This window comes from Protopterus annectens, chromosome 7.part1 (assembly GCF_019279795.1).
Source record: "Protopterus annectens isolate FY-2018-M chromosome 7.part1, PAN1.0, whole genome shotgun sequence".
Lineage (NCBI taxonomy): Eukaryota > Metazoa > Chordata > Ceratodontiformes > Protopteridae > Protopterus > Protopterus annectens.
Window position 1 is genome coordinate 13229856 of NC_056740.1, and position 27300 is coordinate 13257155.

Sequence of the window (27300 nt, forward strand, 5' to 3'; positions counted from 1 at the left end):
GCACCAATACCCTCGGCACAAAGGCCTAAACTTTTGACCTCGGCACAGATATCGGTTCCAAGACAACAGCTGTCATTGGTGCCGTCTTCTTCGACACCTATGTCTGCACCGACCGTGGCTCTGACAATATCTTCAGCAACAAGCATGACCACAGCACCGCCCCACCTTTCGGCACCAAAAATAGTTTTCCCAGATTTGGTCACTTCCTCCTTTCCTGTACTTCATATTGATCTTTTGACCTCGGAGCCAAAAAGTGAAATCATTCCTCGGACCAGATATTCTCACTCGGTGGACCCATTTTTTGGCCAGCAATACAGTCCCTTTTTAGGGTGCCCTATTTCATCTTTGGAGATGTCCTCTAATTCCTCCAAGAGTCTTTCAGAACTTGAAGTAGTGAGGTTTGTGGATCAGTTCTTGGTGGCCAGAGGAATATCGACTCCATCCAAACTCTCCCTCCCATCCAGAGCTGAGGGAACTTCTCCAAAGACCCCACAATATTTTCCTCCTTTGACCTCCTTGCAGGTTTCGGAACATTCAACACCAATGCCAACTCCAGTTCAAGTTTCTTTGGTACCAGTGGTAGATCTAACCATGGTACCAGAGTCTACCCTTTGGCCTTCAACTCCTGCGGAGCCAGGCCATTCTTGGGACTGAGACTGGTCTGTCGGCACCATGTTCCCTGGTACGGCATCTCCTTTTTACACATCTACCATGGTTCTATTTGCTTTGATAGAAATGACTCCTCCCGTGGCTCCCTCCCTGGGAGTGGGTTCTTTGGAGCAGGGTGTGACCCTTGTCCTGAAGTTGTCTTTCTTGGTTCTGGGTTCCCACCCCTCTTTGGGAGGACCTGCTTTCCAGGTGATGGAGAGGGCACTGGCTTCTGCAGGCTCTTAGTTGGTCCCTCCAATGCCAGAGATCCACCCTTTCCCTTCCTCTGAGCCACAGCTGCCACAGCCCACTAGTCAAGGATACCAGGCTCAGGAATCTCAAGACACACGTCAACAAGGTTCCCCCTCTGCAGGATCCTCCTGGATGCTCCCATCAAGGAGGATCCTTGCAAGAGATTTTGCAAGAGGAAGCACGTGGATTTCCCAGAGGAATCTCTGACCGAAGATATGGACTATGATGAGGGGGAAAGGTCCACCACATCTTTCTCAGAGGAGTCCGTATTCTTGCAGGTTTTCTGGGATCAGACCTCTACCTCCTGGGTGACCCTCCCTGCAGATGAACTAGTCCAACTCATCGTGCAGTGCACATGGAAGAGTCCTGATACCACTGAACCTATCCCCTGGAGGCCAGACAAAATTCTTTCCCCTACAGAAAACAACCCACACTGGTCCAAGGGCTATGGTTGCAGTGGTGGCCATTAAAAAAGAGCTCGCTGAGGAGAACACTACTGTCCATCCCCCAAACATGGTATCTCGGGCAATAGACAGACTAGGGAAGTGGGTGTATTCTTCAGCAACCTTTGCTATCCAGTCCCTGAATTATTTGGCACACATTACTCAGCTTCAGAGAGACCTAATTTCAGAACTCTCAGAAACCCTGGTGGGAGCAGTCTCTGATGAGGTACATGACAAAGTTGCCTCATAGCTTGTGACTGGAGTCCATCCTTAATTCCCCCATGAGGTTGATTTCTCACTCTACCGAAGGGGTGGCTAGAGCAGTGGGTGCAGGTGTTGTCACAAGACATCACACCTGAATGCACCTATGTGACTTCATGGATCCTTTTAAGTCTTCCTTCCTAAATGCTTCAGTAGAGGCCTCCTCTCTTTTTGGCCCAAAGGTAAAAGACACTTTAGCCAAGTGTGAAAAGGATGGTAAGACCTTGTCTGCCATGGGCATACATTTTTCCACACCCCAACAACCCTGTTCCAGGAATCAGGAGTGAAAATATGTTGTACAAAAAATCCCAAGGTCCCTTCCGTGACACGTGGTGAGTTTTTCCCCTGGGGTAGAGAGGAGAACTCAGCAGGAAGATGCCCCTTCAGAGGCAGAGGGGGTCTGTGTAACCAGGGGTCCAGAGATTCTTTCTATGGACAGCCCTATCAGCACTTCTGAAGAGAGGCCTGATTGCTTGCCTCTAGAAGCAGTTGGGGATCGTTTTTCTCTGCACCACTTTGAGTGGCAAAAAATAACCACAGACTCTTGGGTGCAGACGATAATTACCAGAGGTTATCACATTCCCTTCATTTTTCCCCCAAGACCTTTAAGATGCATTTCTGATGTACCACCCAGTAAAATAGAAGCAGCAGTTCTAGAAATTCAAAAACTGCTTCATAAAAGAGTCATCCAAACAGTACCTCCAGACTAAATAGAATCCAGTTTTTACTCAAGGTTCTTTTCAGTGCCAAAGAAAACAGGGGACTGAAGGCCAATTCTGGACATCAGCATCCTAAACAAATTCGTCAAACAAGCAAAAATATGGATGGTAATAGTACAGTCTATACTCCCCTTCCTGGGCAAAGATGATTGGATGTGCTCTCTAGATCTTCTGGGTGCATATTACCACATAAAGATGTACAAGAGCTCCAGAAGATTTCTCCGCTTCTGGCTGGGGGCCAATCACTACCAATTGCAAGCATGGCCCTTTGGTCTCTCCACAGCCCCCAGAGTGTTTACCAAGTACATGGCAGTAGTAACAGCTCACTTGAGACTGCAAGGATTCTGGGTATTTCCATATCTAGACGATTGGCTCCTCACCACCCCAACCAAGCATCTACTAGTCTTGGTCATCCATTACACCATACGTCTCTTGAAACAGCTAGGGATAACAGTAAACAAGGACAAATGCAAACTAATCCCTTCTCAAAGACAAGTTCATAGGGGAAGAATTCAATGCCCAATCTTGTGTAGTCTACTTTCCTCTTCACAGGATGCAGAGACTCAGATCACAACTCTGAGTGATACTCAGTCAGCACAAAGTGCAGTCTCGGGCAGTAGTTCAACTACTAGGGTCCATGGCAGCATCTGTAACAATGATCCCACTGGCAAGACTACACATGAAGCTTCTTCATTGGCTTTTGCTAACACAATGGTCCCCTTTGAATCTCCCCATGACATTTAAGATCAGGATAACAAATCGATGCAAACAAGACTTAATTTGGTGGATGAAGCCAGAAGTGAATCTATGGAGTCAACCTTTCTCCCCTTCTCTGCCCATAGCCATAGTGACCATGGACGCCTCCCTCATTGGTATAGGGGGGCAGTACCAGGGAAAGACTGCCCAAGGCACTTGTTCATCCATAAAGGCCAATCTTCATATCAATGTTCTAGAACTGAGGGCGGTGCTTCTAGCGTTGCAAGCATTTCAATCTGTTCTCCCTTCAGGAACAATTACCATCCAGTCTGACAACATGTCAGTAGTCTGGTACATCAACAAACAAGGCGGAATCAAGTCCTATCTGTTGTGTCAAGAGGCCATGAGAATTTGGCAATGGGCAATAGCTTCCAACCACTTTCTGATAGCAATGCACAATCCCGGGGATTCCAACATAATTGCAGACAAGTTGAGCAGATGCATTCTCCTGCCTCACGAGTGGTCCCTCAATCCTGTCATAGCGAAGAAGATATTCAGTCGTTGGGGCCAGCCTTACTGCAATCTGTTCGCATCCTCCACAAATCACAAATGCAGCAGCTACTTTGCCATAATTACCCCAAAGGGGGAGTCCCTGAGGGACACTCTTGTACATGATTGGCCCATGGGACTTCTATATGCTTACCCTCCACTTCCACTGATCCCCCAATTCTTGATGAAGGCTCTTCGGCTGAAAAGCAGAATAATCCTCATTGCACCCTACTGGCCATGACAAATGTGGTTACCCTTCCTTTGGCCTCACCTACTACAGCAACCTTGGATCCTGGATCCAACTCCTGAACTACTATAGCATTCACAGGGATTGACATATCCAAATTTATTGAACCTCAAGCTGACAGCTTGATTTCTCCACTTCTGGTGACTGACAGGCGAAATAAACTGTCCTCCCCTGTCCATTACATTCTTCTGGCTTCCCATAAACCATCCACCAGGAAACTTTATCTCAGCAAATGGAAGAGATTCATTATTTGGTCTTGTGAAAAAGGAATAAATCCTTTTTTTGCACCGCTTTCCATGGTTTTAGATTATCTATCGAATCTCCTTCATTCTGGAGCTGTAGCTTCTTCCATTCGAGTACACCTGGCAGCAATTTCCAACTTCCACAATGGTTTCAAAGGCTCCTCCTTAATCTCTCACTGTCTATGTAAAACCTTTTTGAAGGGAGTTTTACATATCAGACCCCCATTCAAACTGATTGAGCCATGGAATTTGACACTAGTTCTACAAGTCTTGACTTGCCCTCTATTTGAATCTGCTGTCAATTGTGACTTAAATTTTTTATCCTGGAAAACCTTATTCTTGGTGGCCATTACTTCAGCAAGATGAATTTCTGAGTTACAAGCCTTGTGTATAAAACATCCCTACATGGTCTTCCATAAGGACAGAGTATCACTATGGACTAATCCCTCCTTTTTACCTAAGGTTACCTCTGATTTGACTATTAATCAAACGACTGATCTACCAGTCTTTTTTCCAAATTATTCTAATAAAGGAGAATATTCATTGCATTTGTTTGATGTGCACAGACAACTGCATTTTTATATTGACAGATCTAAATCCATACGAAAGTCTGACCAATTATTTATATCATATTCAGGCCCAAAACTGGGAAAATCATTTTCCAAAGTTACCTTATCTAAATGGTTGAGAGATTGCATTTCCTTTATTTATCAATGAAACAAGGTTTCTATACCTTCTAAGATCAAAACACATTCCACAAGATCAGTTGCAACATCTGTTACTTTCCACGCAAGAGCTTCCATGGATGCCATTTGTGCAGCAGCAACATGAGCCTCTCCTCATACCTTTATCACACATTACAAATTGGATATGGTCTACAGGGGGAGAGCCTTCTTTGGTTCATTGGTACTCAGGAATATTCTTCTATAGGGCCTCCCAGGAAACAAGGTAGCTAGGGACACTGTCCCATCAGTAAGGAATGAATGAAGATTAACAACATCAGATAAAGAAGTTATGTTTTTACCATAATGTTACATCTGTGTTGATCTTCATTCATTCATTACAACCCACCCACCATCCCCCTCCAAAAGACTCTTGGAGTTTTGGCTGTGGTCCTATCCTATGATAAAGAAGTTGCTCAGAAAAAGCCTCCGCTTTTCTCTCTGTAATCTGTTCTTTCCTTACAGGCAAACTCAATCTGAGGTAATATGGAGAGGGGCACTATGGGTAAAAGCTTAGCTCATGAGTTTTCTGGCTGGTGCAAGCTTGTTATAACGGACGACTCAGTTCAGAGGACAGAACCGCCACCCATCAGTAATGAATGAATGAAGATCAACAACACCGATGAAATATTATAGTAAGAATATAACTTTTTTTTTCTGCATTACCCTTTGGGCTATCTACTGCAACTCAAGTGTTTATAAAGTATCGGGCCCTGGTAGCTACCTATTCCAGAACCATAGGCATCCACATTTTTCCTTCTTTAGATGACTTCCTGATTTGTGCAGATTGTGTATCCAGGTGCTTGGAATCCTTAGAGAAGGTCGCATCCCTGCTTTCTCACCTGGGCTTTATATTGAACTTTCAAAAGTCCTTCTTCAGACCTTCTCAATGAATTGTTTTTCTGAAGTGCTAGAGACATGGTAAAAAGACAGCCTTCCAAACAGAAGACAAAGTTCTGACTCATCAGGGAATTTTCTTGGATTTCTCTCTTTTAGATATCAGCAAGAGAGTTCCTTAAAATTCTAGCGCTCATGTCATCAATGATCCTCATAATAATATTAGCCAGACTACACATGAGAAAAATTCAGTTTTGCTTCAAGAACTGTTGGGCACAGGACCTTTGTCACTTAGATTTCCAGACACCGGCACTGAGATTTGTAATATAGGATCTGCAGCGGTGAATGGACCGACTATCTTGGAATCCTGGACTTACCTTATGTCTTCAAACCCCAGTCCAATCTGTCCAGACAGACTGTTTAGATTTTGCATGGGAAGTAGTGTCCATGGAAGTTCAAGTGCAAGGCTTTCAGGGTTTCAGGACACACCAAATCACATAAATGTAATAGAGATTTTGGCAGTGATTCATGCCTTAAAAATTCTTCACCACTAATGGACTCTGGGTCCTCCTGTAGTGGTCACAGACAACATTATTGTGAACAAGTAAGGGGGTACAAGGTCAAATCACTTTGACAATTAACAATGATGACCTGGGAACTAGCTCTACAGCATTTCATGACTCTTCAGGCATTTTAAATTTCTTCAGAGCAAAACACAGTGGTAGACAGACTAAGTAGATGTTCATCACATTCATCGCTGTTGCAGTAGCCTTAGCTATATGGGTTATATTTTGCAAAGGATATAATGGTCAACCACCTTCCAAAGCTTCGGGTCACCTTCCATGTGCCCAAACTGTTAAGCAGCTTGAGCTGAGATAACTAAAAAACAAGTTTGAGTGGGAAATGCTTCAGAGATTTACTGATATCAAAGAGTATGCTTCTCTGAGGGTTTTAAGGTCTTGTGAAAAAGGAATAAATCCTTTTTTTGCACCGCTTTCCATGGTTTTAGATTATCTATCGAATCTCCTTCATTCTGGAGCTGTAGCTTCTTCCATTCGAGTACACCTGGCAGCAATTTCCAACTTCCACAATGGTTTCAAAGGCTCCTCCTTAATCTCTCACTGTCTCTGTAAAACCTTTTTGAAGGGAGTTTTACATATCAGACCCCCATTCAAACTGATTGAGCCATGGAATTTGACACTAGTTCTACAAGTCTTGACTTGCCCTCTATTTGAATCTGCTGTCAATTGTGACTTAAAATTTTTATCCTGGAAAACCTTATTCTTGGTGGCCATTACTTCAGCAAGATGAATTTCTGAGTTACAAGCCTTGTGTATAAAACATCCCTACATGGTCTTCCATAAGGACAGAGTATCACTATGGACTAATCCCTCCTTTTTACCTAAGGTTACCTCTGATTTGACTATTAATCAAACGACTGATCTACCAGTCTTTTTTCCAAATTATTCTAATAAAGGAGAATATTCATTGCATTTGTTTGATGTGCACAGACAACTGCATTTTTATATTGACAGATCTAAATCCATACGAAAGTCTGACCAATTATTTATATCATATTCAGGCCCAAAACTGGGAAAATCATTTTCCAAAGTTACCTTATCTAAATGGTTGAGAGATTGCATTTCCTTTATTTATCAATGAAACAAGGTTTCTATACCTTCTAAGATCAAAACACATTCCACAAGATCAGTTGCAACATCTGTTACTTTCCACGCAAGAGCTTCCATGGATGCCATTTGTGCAGCAGCAACATGAGCCTCTCCTCATACCTTTATCACACATTACAAATTGGATATGGTCTACAGGGGGAGAGCCTTCTTTGGTTCATTGGTACTCAGGAATATTCTTCTATAGGGCCTCCCAGGAAACAAGGTAGCTAGGGACACTGTCCCATCAGTAAGGAATGAATGATGAATAACAACATCAGATAAAGAAGTTCTTACCATAATGTTCCATCTGTGTTGATCTTCAGTCATTCATTACAACCCACCCACCATCCCGCTCCGAAAGGCTCTTGGTGTTTTGGCTGTGGTCCTATCCTATGATAAAGAAGTTGCTCAGAAAAAGCCTCCGCTTTTCTCTCTGTAATCTGTTCTTTCCTTACAGGCAAACTCAATCTGAGGTAATATGGAGAGGGGCACTATGGGTAAAAGCTTAGCTCATGAGTTTTCTGGCTGGTGCAAGCTTGTTATAACGGACAACTCAGTTCAGAGGACAGAACCGCCACCCATCAGTAATGAATGAATGAAGATCAACAACACCGATGAAATATTATAGTAAGAATATAACTTTTTTCTGCATTACCCTTTGGGCTATCTACTGCAACTCAAGTGTTTATAAAGTATCGGGCCCTGGTAGCTACCTATTCCAGAACCATAGGCATCCACATTTTTCCTTCTTTAGATGACTTCCTGATTTGTGCAGATTGTGTATCCAGGTGCTTGGAATCCTTAGAGAAGGTCGCATCCCTGCTTTCTCACCTGGGCTTTATATTGAACTTTCAAAAGTCCTTCTTCAGACCTTCTCAATGAATTGTTTTTCTGAAGTGCTAGAGACATGGTAAAAAGACAGCCTTCCAAACAGAAGACAAAGTTCTGACTCATCAGGGAATTTTCTTGGATTTCTCTCTTTTAGATATCAGCAAGAGAGTTCCTTAAAATTCTAGCGCTCATGTCATCAATGATCCTCATAATAATATTAGCCAGACTACACATGAGAAAAATTCAGTTTTGCTTCAAGAACTGTTGGGCACAGGACCTTTGTCACTTAGATTTCCAGACACCGGCACTGAGATTTGTAATATAGGATCTGCAGTGGTGAATGGACCGACTATCTTGGAATCCTGGACTTACCTTATGTCTTCAAACCCCAGTCCAATCTGTCCAGACAGACTGTTTAGATTTTGCATGGGAAGTAGTGTCCATGGAAGTTCAAGTGCAAGGCTTTCAGGGTTTCAGGACACACCAAATCACATAAATGTAATAGAGATTTTGGCAGTGATTCATGCCTTAAAAATTCTTCACCACTAATGGACTCTGGGTCCTCCTGTAGTGGTCACAGACAACATTATTGTGAACAAGTAAGGGGGTACAAGGTCAAATCACTTTGACAATTAACAATGATGACCTGGGAACTAGCTCTACAGCATTTCATGACTCTTCAGGCATTTTAAATTTCTTCAGAGCAAAACACAGTGGTAGACAGACTAAGTAGATGTTCATCACATTCATCGCTGTTGCAGTAGCCTTAGCTATATGGGTTATATTTTGCAAAGGATATAATGGTCAACCACCTTCCAAAGCTTCGGGTCACCTTCCATGTGCCCAAACTGTTAAGCAGCTTGAGCTGAGATAACTAAAAAACAAGTTTGAGTGGGAAATGCTTCAGAGATTTACTGATATCAAAGAGTATGCTTCTCTGAGGGTTTTAAGGATCAACTGTAATCTTGTGCTTTCCTTTACTAGTAGTTTTACCAGTATTTGCTGCTTGTCTTACCACAATTTTTGACTTGATCATGGAACAGACTATCAGTCTCATTGTCAGTCTTTCTTTCAGCCACAAAAAGAAAAAGTTAAACAAACAGCTTTTGCCACCACAGTAGGCTAGGAATTTGCCTCAGCTGCAGGTGGGGGACTCTGTTGTGGCCATTTGTTGTACCTCAGGCAACTCATCTTTTACCTTGTATCCCCCTGATATAGCACCTACAGCCACTATGTACCAGAGGTTAGCCATATCCTTTGTTGCTGTTTGAATCTCCTCAATGGGCAACGGAGAAACACTCTTTTTGGTCCTGGAAGAAGGAACAAGGAAAGTTTCTCTGCTGTGTCAGAATGCTGTCCCCATCCCTGGAGAAGCAGCTGCTGCCATTAGTAACATGGTTGGTCCAATTTTTTATGTAAAAAAAAAACAGAAAACCAAGCATGTATCTACTCCTCCTCAAATTTCATTAGACAGGAGTAGTTCAATGGATCTGGCTCACAGTTTAACTCAGGCTATTGATCTTTCTTGTAAAATAGTTTCTGGTAAAAGAAAGTGGGATTCCTCTTCTGCTGAAGAGATTCAAGAATGTGAATTTGAACAGAAAGATGCAGGGATGGATTCAAAGTATTTTTCCTCATATTTTTGATTCAGATTCAGAAGAGAGCTCAGTTTCTGATTCTCCCTGTTGGGGGTTTAGTTTTCTCTGTGACTATTGCTAGATTGTACCAGTGTTTTCAGTGGGAGAACATTGAGGTTTCGCAGTTTATCAGAAAATAGTATGAGTTGTTACAGAAGGATTTTCCAGAATCTACACCAATTCCTCCAGTTCTATCAGCTTTAGAGGATGTATGTGTTAATGCCTTCAACTTCCCTGATAGTCAGCCAGCTCCCCCAAAAAAGGAAGATAGGATGTGTAAAGTTGCTCAGTTTTTTCGGTTTTAATATACTATTTCCAAACTTGACCCAGCAGCGATAGCTTTAGTTGATCCCACTGCTGCTAAACACTTAGTTAATTCCAATCCTACTCTTTCTGATAAGACCAGGAAAATATTTATAAGTGTGGTGGAAAAAAGTGTATACTTCCATTTTGAATTGTCAGGCTCATTATGCTAAAGTTTGTTCTGACAGATAGTGAAACTATGAGGAATGGTTTATCTGCAGGTTCTTCCTGTGAGCTAAAACCTGCTTTAAATAACTTGGTTTATTGTTTTGCACAGATCACTTCTCATTGATTGCAGTGTGTATATGAATTTATTGGTACTTCTTCCAGGGATATGGCCACTGGTACTGTTTTATGAGGTTTGCATAGCTGCATTCTCAGAACTTTCCAGATGTTAAAAATGAGATTTTAAATTGTCCCATAGACAGAGATTCAGTGCTTGTCCCCTGTGCTGCGTGATGAAAGGGCAAGCTGATCCATGGAATCTTTTTCAGCTCTCCTTTTCAAAGCTGTCCAAGGGATTTTCTTTCTCCTCTTCCATTTTTGGCAGAAAACAGAATAAACAGTCTCAACAGAATTCGGGTAAACAGAAGTTTAAGAAGGAATGCCAAGGGAGTTCCAAAAAGAAGTCTCTAACCTCCCAGAACCAAGGTCAGTTCAGTATGTGATCCACTCCTACTCTTGTCCCTTTTTTTCTTCCCAAAAGTCTTAAATTCCGTTTTTCTCTTTGGCAACAGATTGCTTCAGACAAATGAGTTCTGAATTTCCTTCCACAATGTTAACAGATGTCATTGAGAGGAAATTCCTCCTTTTCAGTGGTCATTCCTCATTCTCCAAATCAGACTCTTTTGTTCCACCTGCTTTTTATCACATGCTGTTCCAAGGACAGATAGATCCAGTTCCTCCTGTTTAAGTGGGGAAGGGTTTAATTCATGGATGTTCCTAGTGCCAAAGAAAGAAAATGCTTGGAGACCACTTCTGGATTTTTCTTTCAGGTTTCCTGGGGTAACACTAGACTTATAAGATACTTATCATCACATCCCTTTTCATTCAGACTTCGGGTGTTTCCTTAAGTTTTTGTGTGTTTGTATCACTTTATCTGTTATCTGCCATACTCTTTGTACTATTAACTACACCAAGAATGTTCACAAAGTGTCTAGCCCCAATTATAGCTCATTGCAGGCTAAAAGGTAACCACGTTTCCATATTTAGATGACCTATCTTTGCAGTATTTTTGAAAGCATCAGGAATCTCTCTCTTGGGTGAGAGATCTCTTACACAAGCTGGGATTCCAATAGAACAGTCAAAAGTCTTTCTTGACTCCCTTTCAAAGGATTGTGCTCCTGTGATGTCAACTAAACAACTCAGTTCAAACTGCTTTATTTCCACAGGAAAATAAATCCTTATTTAGATCTGTTTCTAAGGTTTTCCAAACAGACTTTGATTACTGTGAGGGAATACTTCTGGATTTTAGGTCTTATTGCATCTGTGATTCTTATGATACTCCTGACAGGACTCCACATGAGAAAGATACAATAATATCTGAAATCTCTTTGGTCCTAGCATCAACACCCCTATATCTCAATCCCCAGTACTGGGATCTGTCAGAAGAGAAATCCTTTGGTTCAGGCAATAGATATTTTTAAACCTTGGTCTCCCTTTCTCCCTCCCTGCTCCAAGGCAGTCAGTCACCACAGACACTTCAGACTTTGCTTGTGTAGCCATTTCAGGAGGGATAAAGTGCAGGGGTGTAGGTCACCAGGGACAGATACAAGCACATAAATATCATGGGCATGCTTGCCTTGATTAAGGCACTCAACTTTCTGAACCATCTTTGGCCCCAGGGACCTCTTCAAAGTGGTTTCAGACAACACCACAGTCATGTGATACATCAACAAGCAAGAGGAAACCAGGTCCAGGGAACCCCTGTTGCAGACTAGCCATGTTAGGTTGGGATATAGCTTCAAACAGTGTGGCAGACAAGTTGAGCAGGATCAGGGGAGACCCCCACAAATGGAAACTAGATCAGGGAGTCTTCCAATATTCGAGCTATCTGTGGGGAGTTCCTCATGTAGACCATTTTTGCCTTCTCTTTTAGCAATCAACTGGCAAGATTCTTTTCCGGGACTCTATGCAAGAAAGCCTGCAAGGCAGTTACCTTTTATTTCTTTGGACAGGAATGTTTCCGTATGTCTTCTATTCTTTCCACTAATATCCAGGGTACTTCTGAAGATTCAGAAGGAATCCCCCAAGATCATTGTGCTGACTCCCTGGCCTAGGCAACTGTGTTTCTCCCTTCTTTTGGAAATGGGTAGGACAATTACCAGAAGCTTGCTCACAGACTAGATCTACTCACACAAGAACAGGGGTGTTTGGTACACTCCAACATCATAATTTTCAACTGACTGTCTGGATGATAAGGTTTTAATTCCTTTTAGGCACCTGTTTACTGAGAATGTGCAGTGGATACTAATGGAGGCAAGAACGCTTGCGACTAGAAAATCATATATTAGCAAATGGAAAAGATTTTCTAGTTGGTGCTAGCAACATAACCAGCACCTAGTCAGGGCTAGTTGTTCTCTAGTTTTACAATATTTGTGTTAGTTAACTATCTTATGGCCTTTTTTATTCATCTATCGAGGTTCATTTATTGGCCATTTCAGTGTGTCTGCCCATAGAGCCTCCACTTTCACAGTCTCATGTCAAAATGTTCTTGAAAGGGGTTTTGCGTAAGTGGCTGCCAAGTAAACCGGTGGCCCCTCCTTGGGATTTTAATTTTGTTTTAGAGATGCTAACACTTGCTCCATTTGAATCAGATAATCTGTCTGACTTAAGGTTCTTAATATGGAAAAAAATGTTACTGATTGCATTTGACCTCTGCAAGATAGGTAGCTGAGTTGCAAGCTCTTCTGGTGAGTCAACTCTATCTCATTTTCCATAGGGACAGGGTTTATTTGAGAACGAATCCTTCTTTTATACCTAAAGTGGTATTTGAGTTTTCTTTAAGCCACACTATTTATCTTCCCATTTTCTTTACTGATTCTAAATACTAATGTCTTTCGGCTTTTCCCGGTTAGGGGTTGCCACAGTGGAACTCCGGTCCGCTAATGATTGGCAGTGGATTTTTATGGTGCCGAGTTGCCAGCCCGACACCCATCCTTCAAAGAATGCACACCCATTCATGCTCGCACCTACCTGCATGTCATTAACGTCACTCGACTGTGGGGAGGACATGCAGACTCCACACAGAAGGCGCTCCAGCCAAGAATTGAATGGGAGAACCTCTTGCTGTGAGGCGATAATGCTAACCATTGCACCACCGCATCCTACTTACTGATTCTAAATATGAGGGAGAAAGGATACTCCATATCCTGCATGTCTACAGGCAACTCAAGTACTATTTTGACAGAACTATATCACTCAGATCTTCAGATCAGTTTTTTATTTCTTGTGAAGGTAAGAAGAAGGGACAGCGTGTGTCAAAACAGATTATTTCTAAATGGTTGTCTAAGACTATTAGCTTTTGTTATACTCATAATAGCAAATCTATACCAGTCAGGGACAAGGCCCTCTCTACTAGGGACTTGGATTTATCTATGGATTTTTGGAAAGGGCTGGATTTTAGAAGTATTTTAGAAACTGCTACTTGATCATCTGTACATATGTTTACAAAGCACTATAAGCTTCTCTAGGTCGAGATCAAGCTTTGCTAGGACCATTCTCTAGGGGTTCCTGGACTCTTCTCCTTCAAACTCTCAAATGTAGTTAGCTGTGGTAGTTTACCTATATAACTAAAGCTTCTGAAGCAGTAATCAATATGATGAACAAAGTACAGTTGTATAAGTCAAGCTTACTATAACTGTAGACTCTTGAATGATCACTGCTGCAGTATTCACTCCCTCCCTACACCCCTTTGTCTTTTGGTGTGTATTTATGCCAGGGTATGGACATTTATGGTTTTTTTTTTGTTAGTAGCTTAGTCCTTTCAGGGCTCAGCCTCATACTTTTTTGTTCCTAGCATAGTCTTTTCCATGCTCAGACTCTCTCTTTCTGTTGGCAGGAAAGATCTGAAGGACTTTGCATCCAAACTTGTCTTTTAGTCAGCTCATCTCAAGCTGCTTGACAGTTTAGGCACATGGCAGGTGCTCTGAAGCTTTGGAAGCTTGCTGTCTATTATATCCCTGGCAGGATATAAACCATATAGCTAAGGCTGCTGCAGCAGTGATCATTTGAATATCTACTGTTATGGTAAGTACATCTTATACAACCGTACTACTCTGACCCTCATGAGTACAGAAGCTCCATGTAGAAGTCTTACACGACTTGATCCAGATGTGGGAACACCTTAAGTAGATTTGTTTGCCCCCTTTCAAAACAGACAACTGAAAAAATTCTGTTCAAGACATCCTTGCAGCCATGTGTGGAAGACAGACGCTCTGTCATTTCCATGATCAGTAATGTTCCTGTATGCATTTCTATCCTGACTCCTAAGGTACTTATAAAGATTCAGAAAGAAGTACCAAAGATCATTGTGGTTACCCCCTTTTTGGCCTAGACAAAGTTGGTTCTTCATTTTAATGGAATTTGCCAAGGGCAATTACCACAAGCTTCCTTACGGACTGGGTCTGCTGGTACATTCCAGCTCAGAGCATATACAACTGACAGCCTGGATGATTCTATTTTGATACCTTGTAGGCACTTGTTCCATGAAGTTGTGCTGCAGGTATTTAAAGATCGTGTGCAAACTGACAAAACCAAAGTAACCTGTCTGTTGGCAAAATGCATTTCCTCAGTAGTTGCTCACATTGGATGTCTTTCTGTCATTTAACTTTGCATTCTCACTTTCTTTTTAAGGAAGTTCACTTCCAAAATACATCCAATGTAGCCATTACTCTGCAGGAAGTTCTGCTTCCTCACTGGTGTGCTGACGTTATGCCGAGGTCAGCAGAGTCCTTTATCAAGTCAGCAAGAGGGAGAAAGACATACAAAAAGAGGATTTTCAGATTGTGGCAGTTTTACTAGCATTTTTTTTGTCTAATTTTCAGTTTTAAGATTGGTTACATTGTGTTGGCTAATCAGGTCTTCCAACCTCCATGCATTCTGCATTCCTTTTTTATGAAAACAAATATGTAAGCTGCTTCTGTTTTACTGTCACACAAGTGCATTATGTGTAGCACATTGTTCATAAGTCTCAGTTGCCTCTAATTTTTCCTACTGTCACTGAATAATATGTACATGATTTTGCTTCATATTTTTACCCTGTCCAGCCTTCATCAAACTTTTTTCTAGTAAATCACTGAAGATTAAATTCAGACATGAATGCTAGATATTAGAGTTTCATAGTCTATAATTCATTTTGCCTGGAAAATATATTCTAATGCAAAAATGTTTCATTAATAAACGGACATTCTGCACTCAGCCATTTTGCAGCATTAGTAGGATATATATTTAAAACACTGCGGTGGTGGTGCTGTGGTAGCGTTGTCGCCTCACAGTAAGACATTGTCCTGTTCGATTCTCAGCTAGAGCGTCTTCTGTGTGGAGACATGCGTGAATGGGCATACCTTTGTTGAAGGCTGTGCATCAGGGCCAGCAACTCGGCATGTAAAAATCTACTGCCAATCATTAGTGGATCGGAGTTCCGCTGTGGCGACCCCAAACTGGGAAAAGCCGAAAGACACAACAACAAGTAGGATATATATTTTCAAAAAAAAAAAAAAAAAACAGACTCAGCCTACTAGTGCAGGAAAGATCCATCTTTGCGTCATCAAACTGACAAGCGTGATGATGCAAAGATAGGAAGTACAGGCCTTTAAGTCTGTGGAGAGCTAAAGTTTGCAAGCAAGAAATAACAGAAATATGAAATAACAGACTATCCAGTCATCCTGTCATCCCAGAAGAAAGAGAATGATGCAGGTATATGCAAAAAATGATTGCACATGGTCTTTAAAATGGCAAGAAAACCTGAAACTAAAAAGTCTTACATTTACAAGTGCAAGAAGTTTTCTAGGTGGTACCTAGCCAATAACAGAAGTCCCAAAAGTGTTTTGACCCCTCTTGTTTGGAAATACTTGTGTGAGCTACTTCGAGATGGTTGACCATATGCTTCTATTAAACTGCATCTTATGACCACCTCAGCTTGTCTGCCAATGGAGCCCCCTTTCATTTCCTTTTGAGGTCAAACAGTTTATAAAAGGAATGTTGCACATAAGACCTTCTCGAAAGCAAATTAATCCTCCCTGGGATCTCAGATTTGTTCTTGAAAAAATTGACTTTATCTTCTTTTGAATCTGCCTGCCAAGATGATTTATGGTTCATCATTTGAAAGACTGTTTTACTCATTGCTGTGACATCTGCAAGGTGATTCGCAACCCTATCCAATTTTTCTCAAGGACAGGATTGTGTTATGCAAGTGGGAGATAGAAAAGACTGAGCAAGCTAGGAAGGACTACTCGTTGGCTAACAAAGAAGCTAAGAAGGAAGTTGCAATAGCAAAGAATAGGGCATTGTAGGCACTCTACAACTTCTGGAAAGTGACTCAGTAAGTGGCACAAAGAAACTATATCAGGTTGCAAGGCAAAGACAGAAAGATAAAGAAGGTAGTCAGACACACTTCATAAAGGATGCCAGCAACAACCTGCTCACCAGTCCACAGGACATCAAAGGCAGATGGAAGGAGTATTTCCAGCAGCTTCTGAATGAAGAAAACCCCACATAAGTTGTACTGCCCCAGAAATAGCCTACAGTGAGAGAAGAAGAGGAGCCCACCATAGAAGAACAGCACTAAGGAAAATGAAGTCAAGGAAAGCAGCAGGCTCACATGAGGTTACAGCAGATATGATAAAGATGCTGGGTGAGATAGGGGAAAAATAGCTTCTGAGGGTACTCATAGCAGTGTGTAGAGAAAGGTGTATTCCAGATAACTGGAGAATAAGCATACTCATGCCAGTGTACAAGAACAAAGGGGATATCCACAACTGTGGGCAGTACAGAGGCATCAAACTCCAATCACATTGCATGAAAGTTCCAGAGAGGGTGATTGAAAAACATATACGCAGAGTAGTAGAAAGTAAGAAGGGAGAAGAGCAGTTTGGATTTAGATCAGGATGTAGCACAACTGATCTGATGTTTGCAGTGAGACAGATACTTGAGAAGAAGGTAGAGATGAGGAGATAATCCAACTGGGCATTCCTAGACTTGGAGAAAGCATATGACAGGGTCCCTAGAAAGCTGATTTGGACAGTACTGTGGTGGTTTAAAGTCCCACTAACATTGGTAGAAGTAGTGCAGGCTATGTACAAAGACTCAATAACTCAAGTACGAACAGTGTTCAGCCTCACAGAAGGGTTCCCAGTGGGAGTGGGTGTACACCAGTGTTCAGCTCTGAGCCCACTGCTATTCATACCGGTGATGGACTACATTAGCAATCAGGTTGGAGGGGACAGATCAATAAAGTTGCTGTATGCAGACAATGTGGAATTACAGGCAGACTCTAAGCAAGAACTTCAGCAAAGTATAGGAAAATGGAATACAAAACTGAAGGCACATGGGATGAAACTAAGCAAATTGAGGAAATCAGAAGAAGCTGAGAATAGATATGGAAGGGAAGATAGTGGAACAGGTAAAAAGATTCAAGTATCTGGGAGGGGGTGGTTAAGGAGGAGGGAAGTCTGAATGAAGAGGTCACAGCTAGAATTAGAGGGGCTGCAGCCAACTGGCATAGAGTGTCAGGTGTAGTCTATAACAGAAAAATGTCAAAGAAACTGAAAAGTAAGGTGTACAAGACAGTAGTGTGGCCAGTACTACTGTATGGTACAGAAACCTGGGCAGTAAAGGCAGAACAGCTGAAGAAGCTAGAGCTGATGGAAATGAAGTGCCTGAGAAGGGTGGTAGGATGCACACTGTGGGGCAAACGAAGAAATGAGGACATAAAAGGAGAAGCCAAAGTAGCTCCAATTGCAGAACAGATCAAACAAGACAGATTATGGTGGTTTGGACACATGCAGAAAAGCAGAAGACAATCTGGTGAGAAAGATTTGGGACAGACAAGAAGAAGGTAAGAGGAAGCGAGGACGTCCAGCAAAGAGGTGGATGGATTGTGTGAAAGATCTGCGTCAGTTGGCTTGAGTGTTGAAGATGGCAGGAGTGTGGCACTGAATCGAGAGAGGTGGTGACAGTTAACATGATACCCAGACCCCATGTAGAAAAATGGGAAAAGGGGGGCTGGCGATGATGATGAGGAGGAGGATTACATTATGCAGTAATTCATTATTCATGCTTAAAGCTGTTTCTGAATTTACCTTGAATCAAGTCATCAGTCTCCCATTGTTCTATACTGATCCAAAAAACAAAGGAAGAAAAGATTACAGATCTTAGATGTGTACAGGCAGCTCAGGTACTACCTTGACAGAACAAATGCATTCATGAATACTGAACAGCTGTTTGTCTGCTGTATGGGTGCTAAGAAAGGCTAATCTGTCTCTAAGCAAACTATCACACAATGGCTGTCACCTGCTATTGTTTTCTGTTACTCCACCATGGTAAATAACTTCCACTCTTCCAGACAAGGTTAAGGTTCACTCAACTAGGGCCTTATCGTCTTTGATGGCATATTGGAAAGAGGTGGACTTTAGAAGCATTCTAGAGGCAGCAACCTGGATCTTGGCTCATATCTTCACAAAGCACTACATACTGGATTCCATTTCAAGGTTTCAGGCTTTGTTAGGACCATTGTCCATGAGCTTCTTGATCCTTATCCTTCCACCTCCCAGGTAAGATAAGCTTTGGGAATCTACCCAAAATGCCCCTGAGAGTTGGAATGATGAACTTAGTACTGCTCTGTAAGTCCTTCTAACCTATAATAGCAGATGTTTGAATTCTTCACTGCCTCAGTGGCAGCACCCACCTGTCATCCCCCAAGTTGTGCATACCTGAGGTGGGTTTCAACCTGCTTGATACAGCAGTTGTTGTTTCATTTATTTTTTATATAATATTGTGATTGGATGTAAATTTATTCTTACTAGATGATTCTGGCTTCAGGTACTTTCCTCTCCTTTGTGCAAGAGAAAAAGCACTCACTTCCTGACACAGCTGAAGGCTTCCCTTTCAGGATATGCTCAGCCAATCAGCTGTCACAGGAAGAGAGTGGTTTTGAAAGCTGACCAGAACTGGGTTACCTTGGCAGATTACCCAAAATACCACCTAGGCAGTATGTCCTTCCCTTGACATACATACTTTTCTTGACTGTGCTTCATCAAAGCAAGAATAAGATGCATAAAAAGGAAACAGTACTTACTAGTTTGTGAACTTTACTTGGTTGCCTTGAAAATGTAATCATGCAAAGAGTTTGCAAATTGTACTTGCTTTCCAGGAAAATGTAATGCTATAAAAGGAAAAAAATAAATAAAATTGCCTTTGCATGTATAGCAAGCAACATCCACTAAATGTTAACTCACTCTTTCTCACTCCCCACTACTATCAGTATACCAGATGCATTCTTAATGTTGTAATGCCATGGCAAGTTTTACTATACTTAAAATCAGATCTTCCAAAATAACAACTGCTAGAATGAAGTTACTAGTACAGATATACCTGGGGATTCATTAAAGAATCTAGTGTGAGCCATACAAGACCATGCTCCCATGATGCAGTATTTTGCAATTCTGAGACATGCAAGTTGCTGTCTAGTGTTTCCCCTACCCCTCTGAACCCCATACTGTTAAAATGCTGTCACAGTATGAGGAAATCAGTTTCCCTGGAGTCTAGTACTTTTCTCCTCATCCCAGATCTATATACTGTTAAAATGCCATTATGATATATACATAGTATTTCCCAGTGGTTAGTGTTTTCTCCATTCCCCTGATCCCTGTAGTGTTAAAATGCTGTCATGGCACAGGTGTAGTATTCCCTGGTGGCCAGTGGTCCACCATCCTAATGTTGCAGATTATGCTCATTAGTCTAGGGATGTATGGAGGTATGAGAGCCACCACAACTCAGAACACACACACACACGCGCACGCGCACACATGCACATATTCACATCCTCAGCCCACTTTATCACAATCACATACTCATCTATTCATCCATTCACACACAACTACCTCACCCTTCACTACCCCCTTATATTATCTCAAAAGGCAGATACACACTTGTGCACACACACACACACACGCACACACACACACACACACACACACACACACACACACACACACACACACACACACACACACACACACACACACACACACACACACATATGCACCTCTTCACATACACTCACTCAGACACCTCCTGACCCTTCCTTACAACTAAATTCCACAGTACTTATATCGTACACAGCCTTTTGGTCTCCAAGACTGCCTCATTTGCATATAGCACAGTCTTAGAGATGGCCTAACACTGTGCTGTACATCTTCATGCTGGAGTATCATGTTATGGCTGCCACTGAATTCCAAAAGGTAAAAGCTATGGGTACACAGAATGTACACATTGTGGTAACCTTTATAAGTCCTCCGCAGTTGTCTCCACTATGGCCTGTATATGAGTCTGCATCAAAATGCAAAACCAGCAGCACCACCGTGTGATCTAAATTAATCAAAACTCATCATCATCATCATTATCAGCTCCCTTTTTCCCATTTTTCTACATGGGATCGGGGTATCGTGTTAACTGTCGTCAACTCTCTCGATTCAGTGCCACACTCCTGCTTTCGTCAACACTCATGCCTGACTGTTGCAGATATTCTTTTACACAATCCATCCACCTCTTTGCTGGACGTCCTCACTTCCTCTTACCTTCTTCCTGTCTGTCCCAAATGTTCTTCACCAGATTATCTTCTGCTTTTCTACATATGTGGCGAAACCACCGTAATCTATTCTCGTTGATCTTTCCTGCAATTGGAGCTTCTTTGGCTTCTGCTCTTATGTCCTCATTTCTTTGTCTGTCCCACAGTATGCATCCTACCACCTTTCTCAGGCACTTCATTTCCATCACCTCTAGCTTCTTCAACTGTTCTGCCTTTACTGCCCAGGTTTCTGTACCATACAGTAGTACTGGTCGCACCACTGTCTTGTACACCTTACTTTTCAGCTTCTTTGGCATTTTTCTGTCATAGACTACAACTCTATGACAGTTGGCTGCAGCCCTGTGATTCTAGCTTTAACCTCTTCATTCAGACTACCCTTCTCCTCAACTAACCCTCCCAGATACTTAAAACTGTTTACCTGTTCCACTATCTTCCCTTCTATCTCTATTCTCAGCTTCTTCTGATTTCCCCAATTTGCTGCCATGACCACTGTCTTATCTGTGCTTAGTTTCATCCCATGTGCCTTCAGATTTGCATTCCATTCTCCTATCCTTTGCTGAAGTTCTAGATCAGAGTCTACCTGTACTGCCACATTGTCTGTATACAGCAGCAGCTTTGTTGATCCTTCCCCCTCCAACCTGTTTGCTAATGTAGTCCATCACCAGTATGAACAGCAGTGGGCTCAGAGCTGAAACCTGATGTACACCCACTCCCACGGGGAACCCCTCTGTGAAGCCAGACACTGTTTGTACTTGAGTCATTGGGTCCTTGTACATAGCCTGTACTAATTCTACCAGTGTTTCTGGGACTTCAAACCACCGCAGTACTGCCCAGATAAGCTTTCTTGGGACTTTGTCATATGCTTTCTCCAAGTCTAGGAATGTCCAGTTGGACTCTGTCCTCATCTCTAGCTTCTTCTCAAGTATCTGTCTCAATGTAAACATTGGGTCAATTGTGCTGCATCCTGATCTGAATCCAAACTGCTCATCTCCCATCTTACATTCTGCTACTCTGCGTATCTGTTTATCAATAACCCTCTCCAGAACTTTCATGCAATGTGATAGGAGTTTGATGCCTCTGTACTGCCCACAGTTGTGGATGTCCCCTTTGTTCTTGTACACTGGCATGAGTATGCTTATTCTCCAGTCATTTGGGATATGCTTTTCTCTTCAGACTGCTATGAGTACCCTCAGGAGCCATTTCAACCCTATCTCACCCAACATCCTTATCATATCTGATGTGACCTCTTCTGAGCCTGCTACTTTCCCTGACTTCATCTTCCTTAGTGCTGTTCTTATTTCTTCTAGAGTGGGATCCTCTTCTTCTCTCACTGTAGGCTGTTTCTGGGGCAGTACAGCTTCTGTGGGGTTTTCTTCATTCAGAAGCTGCTGGAAATACTCCTTCCTTCTGTCTTTGATGTCCTCTGGACTAGTGAGCAGGTTGTTGCTGGCATCCCTTATGAAGGGTGTCTGACTATCTTCTTTATCTTTCTTTCTTTGCCTTGCAACTTGATATAGTTTCTATGTGCCTTTTACTGAGTCACTTTCCAGAAGTTGGTACAGTGCCTCTGGTGCCCTATTCTTTGCTATTGCAACTTCTTTCTTAGCTTCTTTGTTAGCCAATCAGTAGTCCTTCCTAGCCTGGTCAGTCTTTGCTGTCTCCCACTGCTTCCTGCACTCCTTCTTTCTTCTGATGACTTCCTGGACATCTGCATTCCACCACCAGCTTTCCTTATGTGCCTTATTTCCATACCTGGCTCGGCCACATATCTTTTCTGTAGTCCTAACAAATGCAGTTTTTAGGTGCTGCCATTCTTCTTCAACTCCACCTATTTCCTCCTCTTCTTGGGGTGCTAGAGCCCTGAGTAATTCCTTGAACTGTTCTACTTTCTCTCCTGTCAACTTCCAGGTCTTTAGCCTGGTCTCTGTTGACCTTAGGGGTCCATGTTATAACAATGAACGATCAGATGATCGATCATTGTTATATCGACCCCTAAATGTCGAAAATCCAAAACAGCGAACAACCAGAACAGCGATTGTTTTTCCCCAGGGAAAAAATCGTTGTTCCCAAAAAAAAAAAAACCCCAGTAAACACTAAATAAAATGAGGGGCTTTGCCCCCACACCCCCCTACTTAAATATACCAACTCAGAGATCGCACTACAGTGGAGGAAATGGCACAACCTGGACGGACGGCCCAGCAATTTCTTTCCCTGGGAAAATGTTTGCTGTTCCGTCTGTTCGCTATTTTGCTGGTTCGACATGTAGTGTTGGCTCTAACAGCATTTAATCATCTGATCATACGCTGTTCCAAAGTAGACCCGAACTTAGAGCCTTCTCTGACCACTGTTTGGAGCTGATTGTGGCAACTAGTGGTTTATGCTGTGGGCCGATTGTTTCACTGGGGATAACTTTGCAATTATGGAGTCTACCCTGGTGCCTTTTCCTTACTAGGGGGAAGTTTACCTGAGTTGCATGTTGACTACTCTTGTATGTGATCTTGTGAGTGTCTCTGAACCATGTGTTGGCTACTATCAAGCCATTTGCCAGACAGAAGTCTAGAATGGCTTCTCCTTCTTTATTCCTGTTGCCCCACCCATGTGGGCCCAGGCAGTCCTCATAGCCTGTTCTGTCTGTCCCGATATGTGCATTCAAGTCACCCATTATCAACACCAATTCATGTTGTCCTGCTTTATCTAGTAGGTCCTGCAACTGCTGTCTGAATGCACTCTTTTCCTCACTATCACAATCTTGCTGTGGGGCATAGGCTGAGATTATGAATACTGCCCTATCATTACACTGGAGTCTGACTGCCATGAGTCTATCATTAATTCTGATGATATCCCTTACTGCCTTCTGAAGCATCTCTCTCACCACAATTTCTACACCATTTCTAGCCTGCCCTCCACCTGAGTAGTAGACCCTGGATCCCAAACCAAGTGGCTTTGCTGCACTGCCCTTCTGTCTTGTCTCTTGATACATAGCATGTCCAGCCTCCTCTGTATCATCATGTCATCCACTTCCAGTCGCCCTGCTAGACAGGGGTCCAGGGAAGTAAATAGTGTGGGAAGAAATAGCCAGGGAATTGTTATGGCTAGGCTTGTATAGGCCCTAGGGCTGATAGCCTAGTACCAACCTATGAACCTATGAACCACTAAAAGTGTTGCACTGAGGTGGATGCATGTGTTCAAGCCAAACCTTCCCCACTGTGACTTGATGCCTTTCATCTTTCCCCTCAGGTGTGATCCTTCCTAAAAAAATAATAAAAAAATTGCTGCCAACCTCACACAAGACACAGAAGAAGGTAGGCCTTGGATGAAGTGGCTTCATATGTTTTCCTTTTTAATAAAATTCACCAAAAAAACAAAAATAGATGCAGTAGTTTATCAAGATCCATAAAGAATGAATATCAGTTTTGACTTACTTATGAATACATACACTAGAATTCTTGTCTTTGAACAATACTGGGTTCTGCCAGTGCTTCCCACTGCTATTCATCAAGGAAGGCAAACTTTTTTTTAACTACTGATAGACTCATAAATAGACCTTTATGCAGTGGCAGCTGTTGACTTCAAATCAAAGGGGGGCTGCAGGAGACAGCTGAATGGGTGGGGTCAATGGGAATGGGTGTGGCCAACTAGAAAGGGGAGGAGCTATGCTCAAAACCCCAAAAATTATAACTTTAATTAAATACTCTGCCCTGGGTGCCAAACCATCATTATGAGAATCCAATCAAGACAAAATGAAGTGTAGAAGAAAAAACATATTTCAATCCATTGGCTGCGTGACAGCTTACTTAATATCTAAATGGAAACAAAAAGACTGTGAGGCATGAAAAAATAAATTACTTTTTAAATACATTACTGGAATGCTAGTCAAAATCAAGTATACGAAAAACAAGCAGCACTCAACTCAAACCACTTCTCCTTGTACTCCAGTTCTAATTATAATTTATAATGTTAAGTTGTCTATCTCGCCTTCATTCTTGCTGGTTGGGGCTCCGACTCGGCCATTCTACTAAAGCTCGAGAGCTATTTACTGGCTCGAGGCCTCCTCTTATCCCACAATGCTTGGCGCTATATACCCAGATCTCATCTGCCGTTTCAGCTACGAGGTTGCGCTTTTACTGGCTCAGGTCGTATTAATATTTTTTTTTGTATTACTAGTTAATATTTACTTTGTATTTTTCTTAGATATAGATTGTCTTTCTCTTGTAGTGTAGTTAGACTGTATACCCCCTAGTTTGTCTCACTAAAGAAACTCGTTTTCTGTTAGAGAGTTTCTACCCCCCCGTGTTCTCTTTATTAGTGGCTAACCCCACCCTTGTTGTACCTATAGGAGTAGTGTTTAGCCTTGTAATATTTGTATATTTTTATTAAGGATAGTAGTTATTGAGTGTGTGTGATAGTTTTTTGTGGTTATAATTGTTAGCTTAACTAGTGTGAGTGTGTGAGTGTTTCTGTGTGCCTTGTTGAAGCACTAGTTTAATTTTTTTCTCTTTAGTATCCCCGGGCCAGTATGTCCAAGGATACTAAAGTTTCAGGATTCAAGAAGTGTGACTCGTGCTGTCAGAAGATGTCTCTGACAGACGGTCACACTTCTTATGTTTATTGCTTGGGTTCCCTACACCTGCAGGACTCCTGCTCGGTCTGTCATGCCTTCAGCCTGAGAGTCCTGCAGGAGCGTAGGAACAAGCTTATTTTGAGAGCCTTACTTAAGCCAGAGGAATCCCCAGTGAAGCCTCAGTCGGGGAAATCCTCAAAGCCCGCCAAGCCGTCGGCTCTCAGTTTGGAGCCGTCGCCGGGCGGAGCATCTGCCTCCTCTTCGGCTCTGGCTGCAGCCAACATCCCTAGACCTCAATCGGCTTCGACTTTAGTGTCGGAACCATTGTTGGGCCGAAAACGTTCTAGGTCCCCTTCCCTAGAATCGGTTCGTTCGGCTCTGAGGTCACCGTTGCTTCAGTCAGAATGAAGTCATAGGTCCCACTCCTCTCGGTCTTCCAGGTTATCTGATCATGACTTAGAGAGGGTGGTCAGTAGACTCCTTAAATCACAGGCCCTGGCCAAAATGTTAACGAGCCCTTCTCAACAGACTGTGGCTGTCCCGGTGTCTTCAGCAGTTCCTCCTCCGACTCCTCTTTTGTGTTCAGAGCCGGAGCTGGTTAGGGCTCGAATCTTGGAAATGTCGGAGCCGATACCACATCTTTTGGCTCCTTCGTTGGCTCCGATCTCTTCATTGGTTCCTTCCTCGGAGGGATCTCGGCGCCGGAACTCCCTCATCGGCTCCAAGGGGGCGAGTGGCATCGGACCCTTGTCCGATCCCATTCTCCCTCTCGGGGCTTCGGCGCAGGTGAGCTCGGCCCCGACATTGGCCTTGGAGCTGTCTCTCTCGGTGCCGAGAGGGGTTCACATCTCTTCGGAGTGAGGACTCTCTGCTCTGCCTGATATGGGCACCTTTGAGGTCATGAGGAGCGTGCTGACTCCTGAGTCGGCTCCTCGATCAGCCCCTTTGGCTCCTCCGCCCATGGTGCCTGCATCGGTCTCTGTCCACCCTCCTGGCCCCAAGCGTGGAGAACCGATGCTCCAGGTCACCCCATTGGGCGTATCTTCCTCTTCCAAGGCCTCCCCTGATCACTCAGAGGAGCCTCCTCAGAAGAGAAAATGTAAGAGGAAACATGTCGACTCCCCCGAGTCAGTCACATCTGATACTGACTTGGAGGATTCGGACGGGTCCCCAAGATCCCCCTCTGAGGATATCTCTTTTTCAGACATCCTAGAGATCCTTAAGCAGAGGGGGAACTGGACTGCCCTTGACCCTTCCGAGGACGAGTCGGTATACCTGGACGTGTTTGGTTCTCACCCTTCCACCTCCTGGGTGTCTCCACCCTTCAACTCACTCATGGAAGTAGTGGCTCGAAGGGCGTGGTCAGCCCCGGACACAGTGGAACCAACTCCCCGCAGGCCAACTAAGTTCATTACAGTCCCACCCAACAAACAATTTTTGACAAAAGGTGTCCCCATTGATGCCATGGTGGTGGCAGCAGCCACTAAGAAGGAGTTGGCTGACCCTTCAGTGCCTGTCCATTCACCTAATAAAGAGTCTAGGACAATGGACAGGTACGGGAAGCGGATGTTTTCTTCAGCGACCTTTTCCATGCAGTCGCTGAATTATCTGTGCCATTTCACCCGCCTTCAAAGGGATCTTCTCAAGGAACTGGGTGATACCCTTCAGGATCCATCAGCTGTGGGGGTTCAGGATAAGATTAACTCCCAGCTGGTGAACCTTAACTCTATCATTAACTCTTCCATGTGGCTCATTTCTTATGCAGCTGATGGGGCGAGTAGGGCCTCAGGTACAGGCATGGCTTTGAGGAGACATGCCTGGATGCAGTTATGTAACTTTGCTGACCCCTTTAAGGTGTCCTTCACCAATAACCCC